Below are 25112 nucleotides of genomic sequence, written 5' to 3' on the forward strand. Positions count from 1 at the left end.
GGAGTCCTCATGATTGAATCCTGATGGCTTTGCAAGAACAGGAAGAGAAACCAAAAGTGACACACATACACAGGCACCCTTTCTGTTATGTGATGCTGTGTGCTGCGTTGGGAATCTGCCACCAAGAAGGCTATTGCCAGATGTAACTCCTTGACCCTAGACTAGAACCATGAGCCAATACGAACCTTTATTCTAATAAAGTTACTCTGCTTCTGGTATTTTATTACAGTAATATACCATTCTCTGACCAGTTTGGTTTGTAACTTAGTCTCCCTAAGCTTATAGACATCTGAATACACTGCAAAAATCCATCTTCTAAATAGTAAAATCTGAACACCAGACCCTAGCCTATAGTGACCCTAGGCAGATATGGCCAGCCACCCAGGAAGCCGTGGCTAAAGAGTCAGCCAGTTCTTTCTTTGACACTTAATCTGCTTTTCCATGGAAATATGTCCTAGAACACAAATGGTTTTGTTCTTGCCAAAGAAGTTTCTTCATGGCAATATTTTGTAGACATAAATACAACATAAAGAGAGACTGAAGAAAAATCCAGAAACATAGTAACTCATGGAAGCTTACAGGACAGCTCTGAGTGAAGACTTGTCCTACAGTAGAGGAAACCATGGCCATGACTAATACTTGGAGCATGTCTCCTAAGACTCTTCTCCTAAATCACAGATGGAAAAGAAGCAGGAGAAAACCCACCATTGCCATAAGAAAAGTACTACATGAACTTCACAAGGCAGAACATTTTCTAAAAAATCAGTGGAAGCCGGACGTGGCAGTGCACACCTGCAATTCTAGCACTCAGGAGGCTGAGGCAGGAGGATCACCACAAGTTTGAGGCCATCCTCGGCTATAGTGAGTTCAAGGTCAGCCTGAACTGCACACTGAGATCCTGTCTAAATAAATAAGTAAATAAATATTAGTAGATACTGTGTATTGTGTCTGTGTTGATGGTTCCTACATCGTTGTTTCTGGTAGTTCAGGCTATTTCCTCATCATAAGACAAACTATCTCTCAGCCATCGATCATGGTGGATAAAGAGACCAGGTAGATGCTAAGGACAGTGTGTGAACAACCAGACTCAAAAGCCCTCCCAGCAAGCCTCAGTTTGAACATCTGCCATGTTATTAAACAGGGCTCTTGGACAGAAGTACATTTATCTTTATGGAATTTCCCACTTTTGGTTTCACTCTGTTGCTAGATGCAGAATAAGCCTGTGCCCTCTTCCAACAGCAGATGCTCATCTTCAAACACTTGTAAGCAGCATCCCATTCCCACTAACACATGCATCGTTTAGGATAAAGAGTCCACTCTGACTTTAGAGCACAGAAAGGCCATTTTCTCATGGCACATGGTGAAGGAAGTGAAGAGTCCATTTGCCTCATGACCTTAAGAGTTGGATTCTAGGGAAAGATTGGTGTGGAGTGACACTATTAGACCTATGAGAAATACCAAATTAAGCCAAGAACTCAAAATTACTACAAGAGGCAATTCTAGGGAACCTCTACTTCATCTAGGTTTAGCTACTCCACCATAATGATTTGAGCCTGTCTCATCTCCAAAGCCAACCAGTAGGAATGGGAGGCAGGGAAGAGACTATAGTGTGGGGATGCAGACATGGCCTGTGAGTCTGGAGCCCAGAGCCTGGTCTTGAGCCTGACTGTACATAGCTTGGATGCCAGTTCCCTTAACTGCTGACCAGGGTCCCGTGTGGTCTTTAAGCATCTCTTCCACTTCTCAAATGGCAAAGATCAGTGATTCACACTGTTCTCAGTGAAACACAAATAAAAACTTGATAATAATCACTAGATTATCAGCAGCTGGAAAATGGGGACAACTGTTCATCATTGAATCACAATGTCAGAGCCTACCACAATGTCAGACACAAAGAAAATATTCTATACACTTGCTTGTTTGATGAATGAATATTTATACTTGCAATTATGTCACTAGTCCACAAAGAATCTTGAGTACTGGCACACATTATGGGCTGGAAGCAGCTTCTGTAAATCCTCCAGAAACCACAGGGGTGTGAGGAGGAGAGTTACCCACTCACTGTGGCCATTGTACATACAACAACACTAGCAGCCCATCTACCTCAAGAGATTGTTGTGAGGATCAAATTCAATATGAGCAAAAGAGCTTCAGGTAGAGTACTCAACCAGTTCATAAAGATATAAAGATGAGCATTTTCAAACTGTCTAGGTCCACGTCAGGTAGTGCTTCTGGTGTCTGACTAGATTTCCTCAGCTCTGGGCTAATCTGCAATTTGGTCTTCACCCCTTGGTTTCCTCAGCTCAGAACATCAATAACATCCCCCCAACACACACACACACACACACGTGTGCGGACATGCATGAGGATGAGGGAAAGAGTCAGAGTTAAGTCAATCAAAGTTACTAACCTAGGTCTGGAGAGAACAGAAACCAGAATCAGACCACCTTTTGCTGAGTACATGAATGTGTGCCCCAGTGACGCACAGAGGGAGCTGCGTTGAGAAAGCAAGGGACAGGCGTGGTGTCGCAAGGCCTGCCTGTGCCAATGTGCAGACATGTGCAGTGGAGCAACTCTGGCTGATGAACCAGAGTTGACATCCTTGCCCTGCTCTGTTCCCCCTCCTGCTTCTTCCTTCTCCAAGTGGAAAACATCCTAAAAATTGAGCAAATCAAGCTGAAGAAAAAAAATACATTTTGGAAAGCAATGCTGACTAGGTGTTGGAAAACTTACCCCAGCTAGACTGTATTAATGCATAGTATTCAAATTACAAAAAGGGACCATCTGTAATCACCAGTGGTAAGAAGGATCCCATTCAATTCAGTATGATGCCTTCAAGGGAAATGTCAACAAATGTCAACAAATTCATACCTCTAAAGAAGGACCATCCAGAAATCATCCTTGTGAGGGACAGCCAAAGAACTAGGCATGAGATAAAGAACAAGGCTATGAGACAATGATAGCTACTTACAAATACATGGGCAGTTGGCTTGCATTGTATTGCCCCCATGAACAGAAACCAGACATTGGTTCAAAGGTACAAGAGGGTACTATATGAGTCAGGTTTCCACTACTGTAACAAAATACCTGAGATAATCAACTTAAAAAGAGGAAAGTTTTATTCTGACTTGGATATCAAAGGTTTCAGTCCACATGGCAAGACAATACATCAAGTTGTAAGCATATGGTAGGAGAGGCTGCTCATCTCCAAGCAGCTAAGAAATTGCGGGGAGGAAGGAGAAAGAGAAGAGAACAGGTGGGGAGGGGAGGAGGAGGGGGAAGGAGAAGAGAAGAAAAGAAGGAGGGAAGAAGAAGGGAGGAAAGAGGGAAATGGAGAGAAAAGGGAAGAGAAGGGCCAGGGTCCTAACCCCCCTTCAAGGCCAGATCCCCAATGCCTTAACTTCTTTCCTCCCCACCTCCCAAAGGTTCTACCACCTCCCAGTAGTGCCACAGGCTGGGAACCAAGCTGTCCATGTGTGGGCCCTTGGAGGACACTCCAGATCCAAACATAGCACATGCCTTCCTTGCAAAGTGGTACTAATGGCCAGAGATAAGAAGTGCCTGCCCCAGCACTGATCCAAGCAGCAGCCAGATGCCTGTTCATCACTTTCTAGAGAGGTTCCCAGAACAGCTGGGATCAAACTAGCCAGCCTCAGACTAGCCCTGCAAATGGAGGACCCTATGATTGCATGAGGGTGGAGCACTTGTCCCATTGTACCTCTCACCAAATCTGACTTTGCACAAGACATTTCAAATTCAAACAGATCTCAGGGGTTGTTTTCCATTTTAAAGTATTTGAGCCTAGAACTACAATCTTGAGTAAATCTGGGCATCAAACTACTGAGCTGGCCCTTAGTCATACATTTCACCAACTCGGTGAAGGGACTGGGAGTCACGGGGTGAGGCATTCCTTTGATAAGCCACTTGGATTGCAATGGTCTTGAGCCATCCCTACTGGCAGGGAATCACAAAGTGTGACATGGGGCTCACACTCCAACTAGAAATAGTTCTGTTTGCATTTTTTAACCAATAAATGTATGTTTTACAAATATGTCTTTAAGAGCTGGGGATTTAGCTCAGTGGCACCATGCCTGCTTTGTAAGCACAAGGTCCTGAGTTCAATCCCTGGTACAAAAAATATATATATATATATATATATATATTTTTTTTTTTTTTTTTTTTTTTTTTTCCTTAGCCCATCTTCCTGTGACCATCTTTGGCCATTGTGATGGTTAATATTTTTGTGTGTATGTTTGGTACTTGCGGCATTAAATCTAGGGGCCCTCTGCCAGTGAACTACATCCCCAACCCTTTTTAAATTTTTTTCTTTTGAGACAGGGTCTCATTAAGTTGTCCAGGCCAGACATAAACTTGTGATCCTCCTGCCTCAGCCTCCCTGAGTGCTTGGATCACAGGGGTGCACCACCACACCTGGCTTGATGTTTAATCTTGATAGATAATTTGGTCGGTTTGAGAGATGTCTGGAAGATTAGTAAGGCATACTAGGTGTGTCTGGATGGATTATGGGAACATGACCTTGGGCACTATACTATATCTGATCCCTGGCCCCTGTCATTTCTAGTCCTCTTCCCCTGGACTCTGCTCCATGCCATGAGTTTAGCAGCTCTCCTCTACCACATCCTTCTGCCATGGTGTTTGTGGCTTGGAGCCAGCCAACCATGGACTGAAATCTCTGAAACCCTGAACCAAAATAAACCTCTCTTCCTTTAAGTTATATACATTAGGTATTTCATCCAACAATGGAAAGCTAACTATACAGCCATGTATATCTTGAAATTGATTTAATCTTAGTTATTTAGTATTTCATGTGTACCCATAATTGATCACTGTTTAAAGATAAGAAGCAAATGCTGGGTGTGATAGCAAACACTTAAAATACCAGCACTTGGGAGGTGGAGGCAGGAGGCTACACAGTGAGTTCCAGGCCAACCTGAACTACATAGCCAGACTCTGTCTCAAAAAACAAAACAAAAAGGAAGTACAGTCAGCTGTGGAGGTGCACATCTGTAATCTCAGCATTTAGGAGGCTGACACTGGAGGATTGCCATGAGCTCAAGGCAAGTATGGGCTACATAGTAAGTTCAAGACCAATCTAAACAGAAAGAAAGAAAGAAAGAAAGAAAGAAAGAAAGAAAGAAAGAAAGAAAGAAAGAAAGAAAGAAAGAAAGAAAGAAAGAAAGAAAGAAAGAAAGAAAGAGAAAGAGAGAAGGAAAGAAGGAAAGAGAGAAAGAAAAAAAGGGAAAATTGATGCTAAATTATAAATTTGTCAAATAATGAGGATATGTCAAAAAGACACAAGAGATGATACTGGATTATAACTCAGAGAAAAATAAGAAACTGTGTAGCCATTTAAGTGTAAAAAAAAATGAAGAAAAGCTGAATGAGCACAGGCAGTGGGAAAGCTTCTCCACTAGAATACAATGCCAACATATAAATGTAGAAGAATGATGGGATTTGTAAACCCCCATTTTGTAATCACAGGAATAACTGTTTCACATAAGAATCAAGTGGGTAGAAGTTTGAGTGAAAAGAAAACCAAAGATATTTGTGGAGTCTCAGACTCTCTTCCCACAAAATACTGACTAATCACAAAGAGAAAACAACCACCTTCCAGCAGAAAAACCTGGCAGATGCCATCCTTAGGAAAGTGATTAGAGGTCGCTCTCCAACGCCAGCGCGGCCTCTAGCTCGCCGAGCTCCAGCCGAAGGAGAAGGGGGTAAGGAGGTCCCTGTACCATGGCTCGTACAAAGCAGACTGCCCGCAAATCCACTGGTGGTAAAGCGCCCAGGAAACAACTGGCTACAAAAGCCGCTCGCAAGAGTGCGCCCTCTACTGGAGGGGTGAAGAAACCTGATCGTTACAGGCCTGGAACTGTGGCACTCCGTGAAATTAGACGTTATCAGAAGTCCACTGAACTTCTGATTCGCCAACTCCCTTTCCAGCGTCTGGTGTGAGAAATTGCTCAGGACTTCAAAACAGATCTGCGGTTCCAGAGTGCAGCTATTGGTGCTTTGCAGGAGGCAAGTGAGGCCTATCTGGTTGGCCTGTTTGAAGATACCAACCTGTGTGCTATCCATGCCAAACGCGTAACAATTATGCCAAAAGATATCCAACTAGCATGCCGCATACGTGGAGAACGTGCTTAAGAGTCCATTATGGTGGGAAACATTTCATTCTCAAAAAAATTTTTTTCTCTTCTTCCTGTTATTGGTAGTTCTGAATGTTAGATATTTTTTTCCCATGGGGTCAAAAGGTACCTAAGTACATGATTGCGAGTGGAAAATAGGGGACAGAAATCAGGTATTGGCAGTTTTTCCATTTTCACTTGTGTGTGAATTTTTAATATTAATGAGGGGATGTAAAGCATTAATGCAAATCAAAATGTTTCAGTGAACAAGTTTCAGCAGTTCAACTTTATAACAATTATAAATAAACCTGTTAAATTTTTCTGGACAGTGGCAGCATTTGGATTTTTTTAAAACAAGTAAATTTCTTATTGACGGCAACTAAATGGTGTTTGTAGCATTTTTATCATACAGTAGATTCCATCTAGTCATTATACTTTTCTGAGTTGTCTTAAACATGCTAGTACATGTTTTTAATGTTGTCTGTCTTTCTGTGCTGTTCCTGTAAGTTTGCTATTAAAATACACTAAACTGTAAAAAAAAAAAGAAAAAAAGAAAAAAAAAGAAAGTGATTAGAGTTGATCTCATGGGTCTGAGAGGGCTACATTACTCACTGCTTCTCAGGTATTCCTGCCAAACATGCAGAACTCAGATCTAACCATAAAAAAGCAACACGCAGGCCCAAACTGTGGGACATTCCAAAAATTAAGTGGCCTGAATACAGAGAGATATCTGCACACTCATGTTTGTAGCAACATTATTCACAATGACAAACAGATGGAAGCAGCCAAGTGTCCACTAGAAATGAATGGACAACTGCATGTACAAATGTGGAATATTAGCTTCAAAAAGGACAGAAATTTTGACACATGCTGCATCATGGAAAAGCCTCAAAGACCTTCTGCTAAGTAAAAGAAGCTAGTCACAAAAAGACAAGTACTATATGATTCCACGGACTTATTCAAGTGGTCAGAGTCATAGAGAAAGAAAATGAAATGAAGGTGGCCAGGATCAGAGGAGGGGAAATGAGGAGTTGTTTAATGGGTACAGGGTTTCTGTTTTGCAAGATGAAGAAGTTCCAGAGATTTGTTGCACAATAACATGAATATACTTAAGCCTACTGAACTATACACTTAAAAATGGTTAAGATAAGCACAAGGTCCTGAGTTCAATCCCCGGTACCCCCCTCCAAAAAACAAAATGGTTAAGATATTAAATTTTGTATAACATGTTTTACCACAATTTAATTGGGGGAAGGGGGCTTTTTGAGACAGAGTCTTAGTATGTGCCCCACATCAGCCTCAAACTTTTGATGTTCCTTCCTCAGCTTCCCAAATGCTCAGATTATAGGCATGTACCACCATGCTCAGCTTTCAAAAATTTTTTAACTGTTTAAAAAAAGGAGTGCCTATTCTCTTCAAAAATACCAAAGCCATAAGAAGTCAGAGAAAGTGAGTATGAGGGAATGGAAGACACAGGACAACTCATTGAAATTTGTAAGTCTGAATAAAACGCCAAGTCAGGGCTGGGGATTTAGCTTAGTGGTTCCACTGCCTGCCTTGCAAGCGCAAAGTCCTGAGTTTGATCCCCAGTACCCAAAACAAACAAACAAACAAAAAAATGCCAAGTCAGTCAAAATATTGTCTTTTTCTATAAATAAAGAACCCTAGCAGGAAAATTGGTGTAATTTAAATAAGATCAGCATACTGGATTTTAGTGTATCAATACTGATTTCTTCATTTTGATCACTGTACTGTCCTCATTTTAAGAAATATAGTCTTAAGAATTTACAGGCAGAGGGGCATCATGCCTGTATCAGGCTCCAAAGCAAAATGTGTTTCTCCCTGATTCTCTCTTTCTACACACACACACTCAAAGACACACATGCACATGCACATGCACACAATCTATCTACCTACCTCTACAGATCCTCATTTTCTCTTTCTCTGAGTAAAAAGAAAGATATATAGGGAGGGGAAGGATGAATGCACAGACAGATATATAGAAAAAAAGGGAAAGTAAGAGAGAAAAAGAATGATAAAGCAAATAGAGTAAAATGTTAACATTTGCACAATCTGGATGAAGGCTATCTGAGAATGTTTTGCACTATTTTTGTAACTTTTCAGCAAGTCAAAATTATTACAAAGTGAAAAGTTAAACCTGAAAATGTTAAAGTTCATACAGAGCATAAAACAGTAAAAAGACTGCATGTTCACCTCAAAAGGGTCTTCCGCAGATGTGGAAATTACATACAACTGATCAAAATTCTCATGAATTCTGAATGAGCAATGAATCAAAGAGATATCTCTGATAATTCAAAAACCAGTGTTGAAAGATAATGACAAACATTGGAGGGGTGGCAGTGCTAAGGATTGAACCCAGGGCCTCACACATGCTAGGCAAGGGCTGTACCACTGAGCTACTTTTTTGCTTTCTTTTGAGACAAGGTCTGACTAAGTTGCCCAGCCTGGCCTCAGACTTTTGAACTTCCTGCCTCAGCCTCTTGAGAGGCTGGAATCACAGGCATGTGCTATCCCATCAGCTGATGGCCACTGTTTTTATGGTACACTCTTTCCATCCTTGTCGAAACATGCTTTCAGAAAAAGGTCTGCCCCTCAACTCATGTGAAACCTGATCTTTTCATTGGCTCATAAACAACTTAGTGAATAACGCTCCCATAACACTCAGCATGTGTTATGGGCTACCTGCAGAAGCGGTGTATCCCAACAGCCTTGGGGACTGATTGCTGAGGAAGCTAGCAGTTGTTTCTGAAATCCTTAGCAAACAATGACGGGATCAAAAGAGGAAGTGTGGAAACAACCAGAAGGCCTTGTGAGTACAGTGATATGTCAGAAGGTCACCAGGAAACCCTCTGCCAATTCTGGTCACCTTAGTTCTTCTTCCAATAGAGTCCTTGTAGACAGTAAGAACTTGGACTCCTGGCTATGTAAATCAGGCATTTAAGACCAGATTTTTTTTGGTACTGGGGATCGAACTCAGGTCTTCCCACTTGTGAGGCAGGCGCCAGAACAACTGAGCTAAATCCCTGGCCCAAGACCAGATTTTAGTAAGGTGAGATACAGGCTGATATGCTGAATACCCTGGAAGAAAAGAAGTGAACTTGTGAAGCTGATTACCGGACTTGAACAGGATTGAGGTCAGTGGTTGCTAACACCAAAGCCATCACATAGGGAAGTTTTAAAACAATTGTGGTGACAAAAGGGATAAAATTCTCAGGATCTAAATTTCTTTGACAACACACTTCTGCCCAGCACGTACTGCACAGTCATAAAACACTACACTAATGAGGACTGCAAAAGACAGCACAAGATAAAAGTAAACACACAAAACCATCCTTTCCTCCCCTGAATTAATCTTTTATCTTTCCCAAAAAGGTTAAAACGTACAGATAACCATTATCTAAATCTAAGGAGCCTTCTCTGAGGCCTAAGTGAGAGGCTTTATTTACAACTTTGATGAGCAACTTCAGTTACAATACAGGTGTTTCTGGAAGATTAACAAGGAACAATATGCCCTGAAAAATGCCTTTCCAAGATATCCACATCTGCCAACTCAGGCCCCTGCTTCCCCACGTCTTTCTTCCCTCATGTTCAACATCACTGGTCATTCGAGAGATGCAGATGAAAACAACACTGAGATTCCACCTCACCCCAGAAAGAATGGCTGCTATCAAGAAATCAACCAATAACAAATGCTGGTGGGGGTGTGGGGAGAAAGGAACCCTTCTCCATTGTTGGTGGGAGTGCAGACTGGTGCAACCACTGTGGAAATCAGTATGGAGATACCTCAAAGAACTAGGACTAGAGGTCTCATTTGACCCAGCTATTCACCTGCTGGGTATCTTCCCAAAAGAATTAAAAGAATCATGCCACAGTGATATATGTGCACCCATGTTCATAACAGCACAGTTTGTAATAGCTAAGCTTGGAAGCAACCCAAGTGCCCATCAATTGGAAACTGGATAAAGAAGATGTGTTTTTTTAATAAAATGGAGTACCACTCAGCCATAAAGAAGGAAAAACTAGAGTCATTTATAGCTAAATGGATGCATATAGAGGCCGTACTTTAAGTGAAATAAATAGGACACACGTGTGTAAATACCGAATAGTTTCACCAGTGTGAGAAACTGATAGTGTAAACAAGGGTTAAAATGATTAAAATGAATAACTGACAACTTGAAATAGGAAAAAAGGTCCAAAGACGAAGGGGTGAAGGGAGGGGAAGGGGAAAGGAAAGGAGGGAAAGGAAAAGCTATGAGAAAAGAAAAAAAAATGTAAATGATGTGTGTGTAAATAGGGAAGGGAGGAGGGGATGAAGGGTGCACAGGTAATGGGGAAAAAAAAATAAGAACCAAGATATATCATGTACAGGTACAAACACCCAATGATAAATGTAAACGAATTGTATACGTAAAATGTACCAATAAAAGAATTTAGAAAAAAAAAATAATCCCAATCTCTCACCCTGACTATGCATTCCTCTCTTGGAAACTTGCCTGCTGTCCCTCTTGACAGCTTACTCAGTGGTCTAAATAAACTCTTGCCTTTCCTGTATTCCTTGTCTATTGGTAAATTCCTTCACCGCCTGTGTAACAGGTCCTCTATTATTGTCTGATACACCAATATCCATATGTAAGGCCCCTCAAGTTCCAATTAAAGCAGAATTGCCGGATGGGACACAGGCTTGCTCTGCCATTGTTTAAAATCTTCTCAAGTGCCTGGAAAGTCTAGTCATGTAAAGACTGGGCTTTCATCTCCCTTGCCACTGTGCCAACTCCACAGAGTTTCTGCTAGAGCAATGGTATCTTGTCTGCAAGGATTTTAATCTTTACTGAGGATATAAGAGCTAGATGCACTGGAAATAATAGTAAACAGCTGTGGAAGAGCATGGAGGTGTTTTGGAAAGATTTGTGAGCAAAACGTAGTCTAGCGTAAGCAAACTCCTTGTAGTCAGCATTCTCACCGAGCTTGCAATCTGTTTCTCTCCATGGCTTATGACAAGTCATTTAGCAGCTCTGAAAGGCTTTTTTGTTTGGTAGGGTTTTGAGAAGATCTGGGTTGAGCTTCTGAAAGAAAGCTGGATGCATTTGTGGGATACTAAACTGCTAGGGAGATTCCAGAGAAAACTCCCTGCTACCAAGACCCACTGGAAGTCCCCAGGAAGAACCCCAGGTGTGGCAAGAAAGAGCCACACTTCCCAGGGAGGGGGATGGGTGAGCATGTGTGCACATGTGTGCGTGTGTGTGTGTGTGCGCGCGCGTGCACGCTCACAGCTCTGTGCACTGTGCCCTGCAGCTTCAGCTCCTGCTGGTCACATCCACCTGCTCAACTTGAGGCAACAGAGTGGGTCCATGGAGACTCCTAGTTCCTCAGGCTCGCTGCTGTGAAGCAAGCATTTCTCTGGGGGTTTGGGAAAAGCACTGCAGTGCCTGGCAGAGACTCTACCCTCTGCTCTCTGCTTGCCCCCAGACCTGAATCTGGATGGCAAACTTCACCCACACTTGGGCATCTTCCAGTTGAGTCAGGAAGCACAGGGTTGTCCTGCCTCCTGCCTGTTCCACAATCAACACTCTCGGTGCTCAGCTGGATGTGGCAGAAGCCTGAGGAGGAACACAGCCAAGCTGTGGTTGCCAGGTAGGCGCATGCTGCATCATCCATCCAGGGCCACATTTCTAGCCCACTAGATCCACGTTTGCTGCTCTGCCATGGCTTGGCACAGTTGAGTGAAATGCAACAGCAATGCCATAGAGACCTGGTGGTGGCAGCCTGGGAGGCATCGGGTCTGGAACTTAGGAAGCCCCTGCTTCTCCCTGATGTGCCACTAGGACAGAGATGCTGTCACCTGAACCCTGGGCCCGACCCACCCCGTTCTCTTCTGGCCCAACATTAGCTGCAAGACAACTCATTCACAACTGCAGACCAATCTTGCTCTCCTGGGTCTCTCCTTAGCCTCAGTCCCTACCTGCTGCTAACCTGGCTGACTTTAGGCCCTTCTGCATCCAGATCCCTAGTCTAGACCCCCAGGGGCACACAGGGGTGTGTGTGCGTGTGCGTGCACGTGTGTGTGTGTGTGTGTGTCTGTGCATGCATATGCTCTGGGGATGTGGGATGCAGAGGTAAGAAAGCAGTAAGAAATTGGCTAGCCTCTGACCAGGCGAGGGCTTAGAGGAAAACCTCATGTCTCCTGGTAGACATGGGTCTTTCAGTACAGAGGGAACAAAATGCTGACACAATCAGAAAGATTTTGAGCAGAGAATAAAGGACTAGGACAAACAACTTAAAAACAGCATAGTACATCTGAGTTCAGGCTCTTGTCAGCTTCACCTTCATCTCTCACACACCCCCCCATTATAGGAATGTGAGTTCAAATTCCAGCTTCCACACTTAGCTTAACCTCTCTGTGCCCCAGCTCCCCACTGGCAAAACAAGGGAGCTAACAGATCTCATGAAATATTCAAATAAATTTATATTTATTCATAGGTGATAAATTAATAATAGCTAACTTTGAACGTACCAGGCATTGTGTTGGGTACTTTAAATAGATTTTCTCCAATCTTTGGAATACTCAACCAGGTAGATATTATTGCTAGTCTACAAATAAGAGAACAATCTCAGATAAAATCACTTGCCCAAGGGCATCAGAATGAAAGAGAAGTTGTTGCTGGTAGGGAGAATGAAATTGGAACTGAGGGTCACCTCCTGAGGCAGTTAGCTTTGACCATTGCTCCCTGGAAACCCACTTTTCAGAAACAAAAAGACAAAAGCACCCACTGGACAGAGGAGGCAGGTGGAGGTTGGCCACAGAGAGGCCTCGAAAGGATCCTTATGCTTCAAATCCTCCACAACTTGCAACTGTGCAGGCTGGAATTTCCCTAACAGCAACTGACCCTTTCAGGCCCCAGCTACCAAACTTAAACCAAAGATGCTCCCCAACCCCAAGAGAAGACAATGCCTGGCTGGTTTCCAAGCAGTCCCAGAATGCTGATCAGTCAGGTCCTGAGTACAGAGAGGAGGGGAGACTTGGGGCAGGCTCTGGCCAGGCACAGTTGGTTCCATAGCTGCTCCTATCCAGCTCCACATGGGACACGTCACTTCTGGTCTCTAAGGAGAGTCACTTCCCAGCCAGGCCTGTCTGGCCTCTCATCTAAGATGAAACACCCACATTCCTATGCTTCACAGCCCTGATCCCCTTCTGCTTCTCTTCTAAACGCTGGTCACTAAGCTTCTCTCCTGAACTCATCACAGAGTGTCACTAGATCTGTTTGTTGTTTTGTTTGTGGCAGTACTGGGGATTGAACCCAGGGCCTTTGTAATGAGCTACATCCCCAGTCTTTTTTTTTAAATTTTGAGGCAGAGTCTCCCTAAGTTGCTAAACACCTAGGCTAGGTGGGCTTGAACCTGCCATCCTCCTGCCTCCCACAGTGCTCAGATTACAGGGTGCACCACCATGCCTGGCTAGATCTGCTTGTATATTCAGATTGCAGGTAGAGTTTTATTTGAAGAGAATGCTCCATGGCTACATATGATCTGAAAACCATGATCTAGTCTGTCTTAGTCACCTTCCTCATCACTGGGACAAAATACCCAACACCCACAACTCTTAAAAGAGGATAGGTTTATTTGGGCTCATGGTTTTTAGAGGTTGCAGTCCATAGTTCACTCCAAGAAGACATAACATAGCAGAGTGGCAGAGGAGAGGAAAAGCTGCTCACCTCATGCTGGCCAGGTATCAGAGCAAAGAGAGGAACCAAGGAAGGAGATACACCCTACCAGATCATGACCCCACTGACCTGTCTCTTTGGGCCAGGCCCATCTTTCAACATCACATTGAGCTATAAAAACCCTATGACTCAATTGCCTTTCAAAAGCCCCACCTATGACTTTTGGGGGACATCTAGATATACACTATCCCAAGAGGGAGGGAAGGGGAAGGAGTTCTAAAAAGAATTAAGATGTGTTATATACATATAGCAACTCCCCACATGAATGTAATCATTATGTACTGCAAACATGTACTACTGAAAATAAAAATTTAAAATGACATAAACCACAACATAGATTAAGCCATCAATCTTCCAGAAAAGCAACTTTCAGGAGTAACTCAAAAGTTAGTGTCAGCCAGGACAAGAACTCATTTTTTAAAGTACAGTAAACTTATTGTTGAAGTATAACATACACACAAATGCACAGCCAGGTAATTCTTACAAGTGAACACACTACACAGTTATCTCCAGTTCAAGAACTAAGTCACGGGCTGGGGATTTAGCTCAGTGGTTTCGCCACCTGCTGCGCAAGCACAAGGACCCAAGTTCAATCCCCAGTACCAAAAAAAAAAGAACTAAGTCACTCACAGAAGCCCCCTTCGTGCCCACTCCCATCACCATCAGGAAATCAATGTCCATATAAATATGGATTTACATGCATGTCTTTGAACTTCACATCAGTGGGATCACACATTATGTCTTCTAATTCTTCCATGTTTGCCTCTTACAGCTGTTTTATTTTTTTTGTATTGTTCTATAGTAATCCACTGTATGAACATATCACAGATTAGTTACCCATGTTGATGGGACACTGAATGACTTTCATTCTGGAGCTATATGAGCATACTATTGTGAACATTCTTCTCTATACTGTTGCTGCACACACATCATGCCAAGAAATGAACCTGCTGGGTCACGGTGTACGCCTGTGTTCAGCATTAGTTAATATTGCCAGTTTTCCAAAGGACTATTTAACTTTTCACTCCTATCTGAGAGTTTCTGTGGTTCTATAGTCTTGCCAGGGCTTGTTCTTTTTCTTGTTAGCCATTGTAGCAAAAAATAGATGCATATTGCTATCTTGTTGTGGATTTAACTTGTTTCCTAGACAATTAAGGAGGTTGGTGGCTATCCTCTTTTATGAAATGCTGAGCACCCACATTCCCCTCATCAGAAAATGAAGAGGAAGTGTCACACTTCACTTTGGGTCATCTGGGTCCCCCCAGGGTTTGGCTCTTGCCTGAGTCAGCAGTCCCCTGGGTTCAGGATCACCAAGACGGAACTTAAAATATAGAATTGTGTTTTCTGCTAAGCTTTTTTTGGTTTGCTTGGCTTTGGTTTTGTTCTTCACTCTCCTCAATGACTTTTGTTGATCTATACGTATAGAAACAAAACAAATTCCTGGAGAAAATAAAGAGATCTAGAGCAGGATCACCTGGATTCATGTTCTAGCTCTGGAACTGACTAGCTATAATCCTGGGCTCATTCATTCCTGTTCATGCCAAGCTGTACCATCTGCAAAATGAGAATGATGTGAATAACACTGAAATCCCATAAACTTGAATGAGTTATGTACAAATATTTAGAGTAATGTTTGGCACATCCTAAGTGTTCAATATGTGGGGATTTTTACTGCTAGATCAACATTCTATGTACCTGGAAGTGCCCAAAATTGCTGCAGTGGAGAGAAAAGAAGACTGAGGGATGCAGCAAGAATGACAGGTGAAATTTCACACTTTTCTGGGAATTATCACCATTTAAACAACAATCTTATAGTTGCTTTTTATTTTCAGTACTAGAGATTGAACCTAGAGGTTCTGTACCGCTAAGCTATATCCCTGGGCTTTTTTATATTTTATTTTGAAGCAGCTAGCCTCAAATTCAATGCTCCTGCTTCAGCCTCCTGAGTAGCTAGGATTACAGGTAGACACCATCATGCTCAGCTCATATTTCTTCCTTCTGAAAATAAGCATTTACTTTATGCATGGGAACCAAGGAGGAGGTGGAAACAATTTAATTTCAAATGAAAAGAAACAAAATAGAAGCTATTCACGAGGCTCATGTTTCCCACATTTAAAGGATCACCCATAAGCTTCCCAAGCAGAGCCCGGGAAAGAGGAACACTTAAGATTACAAAGGCCCCAGAGGTCCTCCACTGAACCAAAATGGTGAATATGCGGTGCTACTGAGTACCTGCCTTTCTCCTCACTGGGAAATGAGGAGGAAGTACTTCATCCCAGATTATCTGGTCTCACCCCTGCTTTGGCTCTTGAGTCAGCTGGGCTCCTGCAATCCAGTGTCAGCAGCTTGGCTCCACAGAAACAGAGACAAAGCCAATAAGTGAGCCTTGGGTTTAGGTTCCTTTGGCTGACTGACCATAGGCAGCTCCATGCCAGCAGGCCCAGGAGGTCAGCTTGGGCCTTGGAATACCTAACACTGCAGAACTTGAGCTGGACACTGAGTGTCCCCTGCCTGCCCAGTGTGATGTGATCAGGCAGGTGCATGGGGATTTTTCAGGCAGACGGGAAAAGAGCTTGTTTATTGTTTACTGAAGATGACTTTTCTAAGAACTCCAATCCTGGATGAAGACACTAAGTTAAAGGCTAAATAGGGAAAGTTCAGGAAAGTCTCTGTGTCATCTGGTAAACAGACCTGGGTCAGTGAAATGATGTAAATAGTAGATCTGTGTTGGGAGAGCAGGGTAAATCACAGAGATCCAATTCCCTTACTTTACAGGTGAGGAAACTGAGGCTCAGACCGGTTAGGAGAAAACAGGTGAGCTATGGAATAAGGTCTATCTGGTAATGTCTGAGGCCTCTGTTAACTGTTTCTTGGCTCTCTAGTTCACACATTTGATTAGTCATCAACTATTATCTCCCATAATGTTTCCTTTATAGTTATGTAAATTCTTTCCCTCTACCTTTTCTACACAGATCTTAACCCTAAAAGCCTCGTGTAGACATCAGGGCATTGCTTCCCATCTCCTATTCCAGTCCACTGTGCAAACCAACAGTTTAATCTTCCTAAAACAATACTTTGGATCTATTCTCCCCCTACCCAGAAACTATCCCTGGCTCCCCACTGCCTCCAAGACCAACTTCAGTCTCCTCAGTCTTCAGTAAGTTTCCCCTACAATGGAATCCCAAACAATTTCCCCTATTCCCTCTCTTCTCCCACACCAATCTGCCTCTTCCCTAGAAACACGCCTTCCTATAGATCATCTCTGCATTTCTAGAGTATTCCTCCAGAAATCTCCTTTGCCTTTGTACTCATCCTCCAGTCTATTACTGTCTCCCTTACTCTGCCCCATAGCTCTTTCCTATTCATCACAGGCTGCTGTGCTGTCGGCACCCCTCCTTTGAATGTATATAGGCTGTGTGCATGTGTGTGTGTGTGTGTGCACGCGTGTGTGTGTTCTCATCCACACTCTAAGCCTCTTCAGAGCTTGTCTCTTCTCACTATCCAACATGGCCCATAGCCCAACTCTTTTACAGCAAGTGGCGCTCAAGACACACACCCAAGCTACAAACACAGACAGCCTTTTCACAAGCTGACTCCACCTTGGAAGATGTACTTGCCACTGGAAATGTAAGGACTACACACAAGTAACAACAGCAATAAAATAGTGTGTTAGAAAGTAGGCAAGCAGGCCAGGAGCCATGGTATGTGCCTTTAATCCCAGCACTCAAGAAGCTAGGCAGGAGGATTGCTGCAAGTTTGAGGCCAGTCTGAGCTACACACTGCAGTGAGTTCAAGGACAGCCTGAATTACATAGCGAGACCTTGTCTTAAAACAAACAAAAAATAATAAAGTATCTAAGTGCCTGACAGAGTGCTGAGGATGATGTTTTACTTCTGCCTGAACAGTCAGGGCAGGCTTCCTGGAGACATGGGACAAGGTGAGCTGTGTAGGGTCCCCAGGCAGACAAGTGACAGCATGGGCAGGACAGGATTGGAAGGACACCTGAGCCAGGCATAAAGATGCAAACACAGCTCACAATGGGCCTGGGAAAGCCTGCAAAGGTGCAATAGAGAACGGATACCCAGGAGCACAAAAAGGAATGATGAGTCGGAACATGTAGGAAAGACATATCCACTTATCACAGAATGGCCTTTGCGGGAGATACAGGATAGACATGTCCCTACATCTTAGTCATGACTGAAAGATCTATTTCCATCCGTCCCAGACAAGGTATCTAGCCTTGGGCAAATTTGTCAATTACTCTGGTCCTCAGCTTCTCAATCTTTTAATGTTTTCATTGTATTCCTCACTGAACACACAAAGACTTTCTTTCTTTTTAAATTTACTTATTGAGGTAGGGTCTCACTATGTAGTTCAGGCTGACCTTGAACTATATAGCCCAGAAACTCCTCCTGCCTCAGCCTCCCAAGTGCTGGGATTACAGGCTTGCACCACCATGCTCAGCACAACACAAACTTTAAAAAGAACCAATTTATGCATTGATATCAGAAGAGGTAATTCATTACCATGTCACCATGTCCCTGGTCATCAGAGACCTGCCTTCAGCTCCAATTTAGGGTGTTGGAAATTAGGCCTCATGGCTTGACTGAGAAGGAGTCCATTCCCACTGATGTTAGGTCTTGTTAGAGGTGGGACTGTGAGGTCGGCCTGGTGCCAGAGCACATCGACAGGACATTCTGTTGCTTCCCTGAAAACCTTCTGTCATGTAAAAGGGCCGAAGACCAAGACCAGACCAGGCCACAACAAGTTTTTATTAGGGGAATAGATCTGCCGGGCTGTCTCTGAACAAAGGAGAGACAAAAAGCAATATGGCCGGGGCAGGGAGAGTCTTTTATAGAGACTGGGGTGGGGTTTGTAGGTGCTGAGGTGGGGTTGAGTGAGGTAGTGACTAGGGAATGGAGGAGCCGGTGATGTCACCAGGTGGTAGGAGGTGGGCGAGTATTAGGTTACTTTCTAGGCGGGAACAGGGGCATGCTGGGAAGAAGGGTTTGTTCTTTGGTGGGAGCAACCATCTTGGCATGATGTCACACAGGGGAGGGGGCAAGGCACGATAGGAAGAGGGCAGCTACTATACATAATAGCTGCTGAGGTAGTGGGAGACCTATCACCTTCCATTTGAATGACAGAGATGCTAACCTCTCCCATGCTGCTCTCAAGATTTTCCTGGCACTTTCTCAGGGCTACCAGCCATACTCCTACACCTCTGTGAGGCCCACATTGATAATGAACTTCACATAAGTAAACCTCTGCAAATTAACAAGCTCCTCATCATCCTAGAGTGATATGAGGTCAGTGGGCTTTTTTAGGAAGTATGGAATTAGAGGGAAAAGGTGGAAGGGCCTAAGTGGTGGGACAGGGGTATACAGGGCAGGCAGAGTGGATTTTATGGCTGACTCTCTTCACCACCAGCCCCCTTCTCAAAAAGCACAATGTGGAAGAGCAGCACTTGGACCCCAAAGACTCAGTTCCACGAACTCCACACCCATCAGACTCTGGGGCCTGCTACTGGGGAAATCTTTATAGAGCACAGGCTACACAGAAACCAGACATGCTACGCTCAGAACACAATGAAAGAACAACACACCTCTAACATCTTGCCCTTACCTTTTTCTCTATGAGGATAAGGAGAGACAGGAGCTTTGGGCTCTTGTGTACTTGAAGACAGTTAATAATTACATCAAATATAAATGGTTCAAACACTCTAATTAAAAGACATAGCTGCCTTGCAGGCTGAAAAACTCTGCTTCCAACCTCACAGCTGGAAACCAGAAGCAGCCTGAACTTCAGTGGAACTGAGGGGCCAGGTTTGCTGGGATTATCCACCACCAACATAATTCTACTGCTGGCTTAATGAGGTGAATGAACATGGATCTAGACTCTGCCTGCCCTCTCTGCCAACCAGTGACAGCAAAGACATGCCCTGAAATGGGCTTTTATTTTCTTTTTTTCCTTTCCTTGCTTTTTTATTACTTTTTGCTCTTATGTTTATTCTTGTTTTTATATAAGCGAGAACACTGTTTCTAGTTTTTTGTTTAATTTTTTTTCTTTCTTTTCTTTTGTTCTATTCTTGTATCTGTTTCTTCCTTCTTTCTTTTCCTCCTGTCTTTGTCACCAGTTCCCAAAACTTTCGGAATCTTCCTTTGTCCTCCCTCCAGCCTTGGTTCTAATCCCTTTCTCTTCTTCTACCTCTCTATTTTTTCCCCTAACCCCTTTTAGATTTTCTCCATGAGGATAAACTCATGATATTGAGGGGATATTTACTATAAACAATTCTCTGGTTTGTTTTAACGTTTGCTATATAACTACAAATCCTGTTCATACCATTAAAGGTGGCAAATTAATACTTACCACAGTTTGTAATTTTCTAGGGTATATTTGATGCTATTGTTATTACTTATTGTACTTCTTCAGCCAAGGTGACATATTTGTTCTAATCAGTTGTTTTTCCTGGTATGCCAAGACTGAGATTGCTGAGGGTCATAAACAATACTATATTTTATTCAGGACGAGGGATTTAGCTCAATGGTTCTTCCACCTGCCTCGAAAGTGCAAAGTCCTGAGTTCAATCTCTGGTACCAAAAAAAAAAATTTATTCAAAGTATATCCACCAAAATGAGCCAATGTGAGGACAGAATATCAGATCTAGAAGACAGGATTGCAGTTAGCAATCATGAAAAGAAGAATTTCTTAGAAATAGCAAAAGACCACAAAAAATCAATTCAACAGCTGCTATATGATGCAAAGAATAACATAAGATTGAGCAGAGTCAGTGAAAAGTAGGGGTTAGTTCAAATGACATAAAAAACCTGTTCACAGAAGGAATGACAGAAAGCTTCCCAAGCATGGAAAAAGAATGGGACATACAGATAAGTAAGGTATACAGAACTCCAATGAGCCATGATAAAAGAAAAAAACTACCCCAAGGCATATAATAGTCAGGATTCCAGAAATTCAACACGAGAACAGAATATTAAAAGCTGTTAGAGAAAAGAAACAAATCACTTATAAAGGAAAGCCTATCAGAATTACAGCCAACTAGGAAGTGCAAGGTCCTGAGTTCAATCCCCAGTACCAAAAAAAAAAAAAAAATTACAGCCAACTTCTCAACACAAATCCTTAACTCAAGGAAAGCTTGAAGTATTTCAAGCCCTAAAAGAAAAAAACCTCCAACCCAGATTGGTGTACCTCACAATTGTCTGTCATAATTAATAGAGAAAAAAAGATACTTCTGTGACAAAGAACATCTGAAGAAATTTATGATCAAGAAACCAGCACTCCAAAATGTTCTGAAGGACATTCTAGAAAGATATAGTAAAGACTACAGCTCCATGAACCCCAACAGAATGAATCCACTAGGCAAGGCAACTAATTAATCAGAAAGGAAAGAAAAACAACCAACAACAGGAAAATAACATGACAAGGATAAGTCAATACATATCAGTTATAATCATCAATGAAAAGATCTCAGTTCACCAATCAAAAAGAAACAGACTGGCAGAATGGATAAAGATCCAATAGTATGCTGCATACAAGAAACACATTTAACTCAAAAAGAAATTCATAGACTGAAAGTCAAAGGATGGAAAACAATACTCCATGGGACAGGAACCCAGAAAAGGCAGGGATAGCTACTCTCTTTGCAGACAAAGTGATTTCAAGCCAAGATTGATTCAGAGAGGCAAAGGTTACTACAGAGTTGTAAGGGGAACAATCCAAGAGTAAGACACAACAATCATAAATAAATAAATATATATAAAATACCAGTGCACCCAACTATATAAAACAAATATTAACAGACATGAAAAATCAAATAAGCACAATTGTAATGGGGGATCCTTAATACCCCACTGTCACAAATAGATTGATCAACTAGACAAAAAATCAACAAAAAAAATTAGAACAATGAAATTTTTGAACAAATAGTTGTTAGATGTCTGCAGAGCGTTCCACCCCAAAACATCAGAATACACATTCTTCTCAGCTGCACATGAGGTGTTCTCCAAAACAGACCACATACTAGCCTACAGAACATTCTTAATCCCAGCATTTGGGAGGCTGAGGCAGGAGGATTACCTCCATTTCAAAGCCAGCCTGAGATACATAATGAATTTAAGGCCAGCCTGAACTACAAAGCAAGACCCTGTCTCAAAAAAAAAAAAAAGTTCAAATGGGAAAGAGAACCAGGGATGGAGGAGGGGGAAAGGGAAAGGAAGGAAGGGAAAAGGAAAAGACAATTGAAGGAAAAAATGGCAACAAATCTTTTGTAAATAAGGGAGGGGAATGGAAAAAAAAAGATGAATCAAGATATATTATGTATAGGTACAAATTCCATGTGATGAATGTTATCATTATGTATATCTAAAGTGTACCAATAAAATTAATTTAAAAAATTAAAAGACACAGTCACTTTGTTCAAAAAGGGAAACCAAATCCAACTAGGAGAAATATACTTCAAGCTGGGTATGATGGTACATGTCTATAATCCCAGCCAGTCAGGAGGCTGAGGCAGGAGGATCACAAGTTTGAGACCAGATTGAACAACCTAGTGAGACCCTGTCTCCATATATACATATATTTATATATTTATTTTTTAATGGAGAGTGCTGGGGATGTAAATCAGTGGCAGGGAACTTGCCTGGCATGCATGAGTTCCTAGATTCAATCCCACCAAAAAAATTTTAAAGTTAACAGTGTGAAAAAAATATACTACTGAAACATTAACCAACAGAAAATGACTGGGTACGATGATACACACCTGTAAACCCAGCATTTGGGCTCATCTAGAGTTGCAGGACAGCCTGAACTACACAGTAAGACCCTGTTTTGTTTTGTTTTGGTTTGGTTTGTTTGAGACAGGGTCTCACTATGTAGTTCAGGCTGGTCTTAAACTCACTACATACCCCAGGCTGGTCTCAAATTTACTGAAATCCTCCTGTCTCAGCCTCCTAAGTGCTGGGATAACAGTATGCCCCACCACACGAGGCTGAGACCTTGCTTTAAACAAACAAACAAAAAACAGAAAATGGAGGGGCTAAATTAACAGCAAAGTAAATTTCATAACAAAGAATACTTGCCAGGTTAAAGAGGAATATTTTATGATAAATGGCTCAATCTATCAAGAAGGTATAACAGTAAGTAATTGGGATTATCTTTATTCAGATTTGTTATTATCATTTCTATTTTAGTTTCACTAATATGTTCCTGATATTTGCATACTGATTTTCCTGCTGGTAACACCCTCCCAATCTTTTTTTTTTTAATTTTTAGTTTATTAATCCTCTCAATAAAAAAAAAACAAACTTACACAATCACTGCAGACAGGCACTGCAAAACCTTTACTCCTTCAGCCTTCTGCCATCACCAACATTGGCCTTTGCAGTCCCCTTGACTTTCTTCATTCTGTTCTTGTGTTCCTTCTGCCGCTTTCTTGACATCTTTTCCTTCTCGTGCAGGCCAAGTCTTGCAAGTTCATTTTTCTTCATATAAACCAAGGAATCATAAAATCATGCTCAAGCCAGTTGTCTTGCTACCACCAAAATGGGTTCTGAACCCGAACACAAAAATGACATCTGGTGTAGTCTTGTACATTTTAGCGAGTTTTTTCATGAATTTCTTTCTTAGGTACTAGTGCCTTCTCAGGGTGAAGGACAACAACGACCATTTGTTTCCTTTGAAGAAGTCAGTTGGTGATGAACTTCCAGGTCCCAATAGTTACCGTTTCATTCATGATGGCAACAGATTTTCAGGCAGCCAGGGCGGAAGAGACCCCTCCCAATCTTTATCTGGCTGATGTTATTCACCTGACAGGGCTCAGCTACAACAATTCCACCAGTTGATCTTCTCAGACCTTTCTTTGGGTAAAGGAATTTTCCTGAGATTCCTTTAGCATGGTGACTCCCCACACACAAAGCACTCAAGAGTCTGGTAAACACATCTTTACTAATCTGTCTCCCTTCACAGACCATGAGCTCCTTAAGGCCAAGGACTGTCATATTCAACTCTGAACTCTTAGTACTGGATGCGCTATACTTTTTTGACAAATGAGAATTTAAATTGCAAAAATTCAACCCTAATAACTCTGACTCCCAATAAATAGAAGCACAGTGAACAAGAAGTCAAGAGAATTGCACCCACTCCGCCACTTATAAGCCCTGTGATCCTAATAAATCATTTAATCATCCAGTGCCTCTGTTTCCTCCTTTGGTAAGTGTTAAAAAGAATAGTGGCCTCCTGGAGTTGCAAGTTTAAGTAACAGTGTTTAAATGTGCTTCCTGAATGTTAGTTCACATTGGAAGCCCTGAGTATCTATTATCTGTGTCACAGATTGTTACATTTGACGCAAGGAAGAGAAAGGAAGGCATTCAAAGCAGAGCGGTGGTAGAGAACCTCACCACTGGCTCCTGACTCCTTTCCTTGGCCTGAGCCAGTCTGTGCTTTCCCTCCCTGAGAGGAGTCTGAATCTCTCTGGCTGCACAGCACCCTGTCCTCCCCTGAAGTGGCTATAGAAGCCATCTGGACCAAGCAGCAAATCAGCATCAGGAAGAACACCACACATCCCTGATGGGAGGAGATGCTGGTGAATTCTCTGAGTCAAGTGAGTGAGCGAGGAGCAGCTGAGCATGGGAGGACTTCCTTGCAGTCCCCGGGATAGCAACAGCGTTCCAGAAAAAGATGTCACAGCCTCTGTCCCTGACACCTGGTGGTTTTCGGATTTCCCTCAATGACTAAGACTTCAAATGGAGAACTGCAGCAAAAAGGGGAAAAGCACCGACTTACACTGTCTTAAGTCAGCCTTCCAACTGCAGAACTCTGGGCTCCAGCCCAGACCTATGGAAAAAGAATGTGCATTTGAAGGCGCTCTCCAGTGATTCCCAGGAATCAAGGGTGACAAGTACCAGTTTCCCTCCCACTCTAGCAGGTGGCCAAACTTTTCTGGTCACAGACTACCTTCAGTAAGACATTTATTTGTAAATGACACACGTGCACAGTTTATGCACATAATAAAGTTGATGTTTTAGGTAAAAATTAAAATAGATGAATTAAAAAGAGGAGTGTACACCATGTGTTCTCTGGCTTTTCTGAAAGCACTTTCAGGCTCTCATACTGCCGGTCCAGCCAAACCCAGCTTCTCATCAAGTGGTCTTCCCTGTTCCCACCCAACCTCTACCTTTAGTCTCTGATCCTCAAGGCCAATTTTGTACAA

General features: G+C 42.5%; 1 protein-coding gene and 1 pseudogene across 9 annotated transcripts in view; one reads left to right on the forward strand and one right to left on the reverse strand.

Annotated features, from left to right (window-relative positions):
- Positions 1–25112, reverse strand: part of Pfkfb3 (6-phosphofructo-2-kinase/fructose-2,6-biphosphatase 3) — an 82061-nt gene that overhangs the window by 33437 nt on the left and 23512 nt on the right. The window lies entirely within an intron of this gene.
- Positions 5666–6475, forward strand: LOC101723027 (histone H3.3A-like; annotated as a pseudogene).

This window comes from Heterocephalus glaber, unplaced genomic scaffold (genome assembly GCF_053883595.1).
Source record: "Heterocephalus glaber isolate CG9 unplaced genomic scaffold, H.glaber_assembly_v1.0 deba00001472, whole genome shotgun sequence".
In the NCBI taxonomy this organism is placed as follows: domain Eukaryota; kingdom Metazoa; phylum Chordata; class Mammalia; order Rodentia; family Bathyergidae; genus Heterocephalus; species Heterocephalus glaber.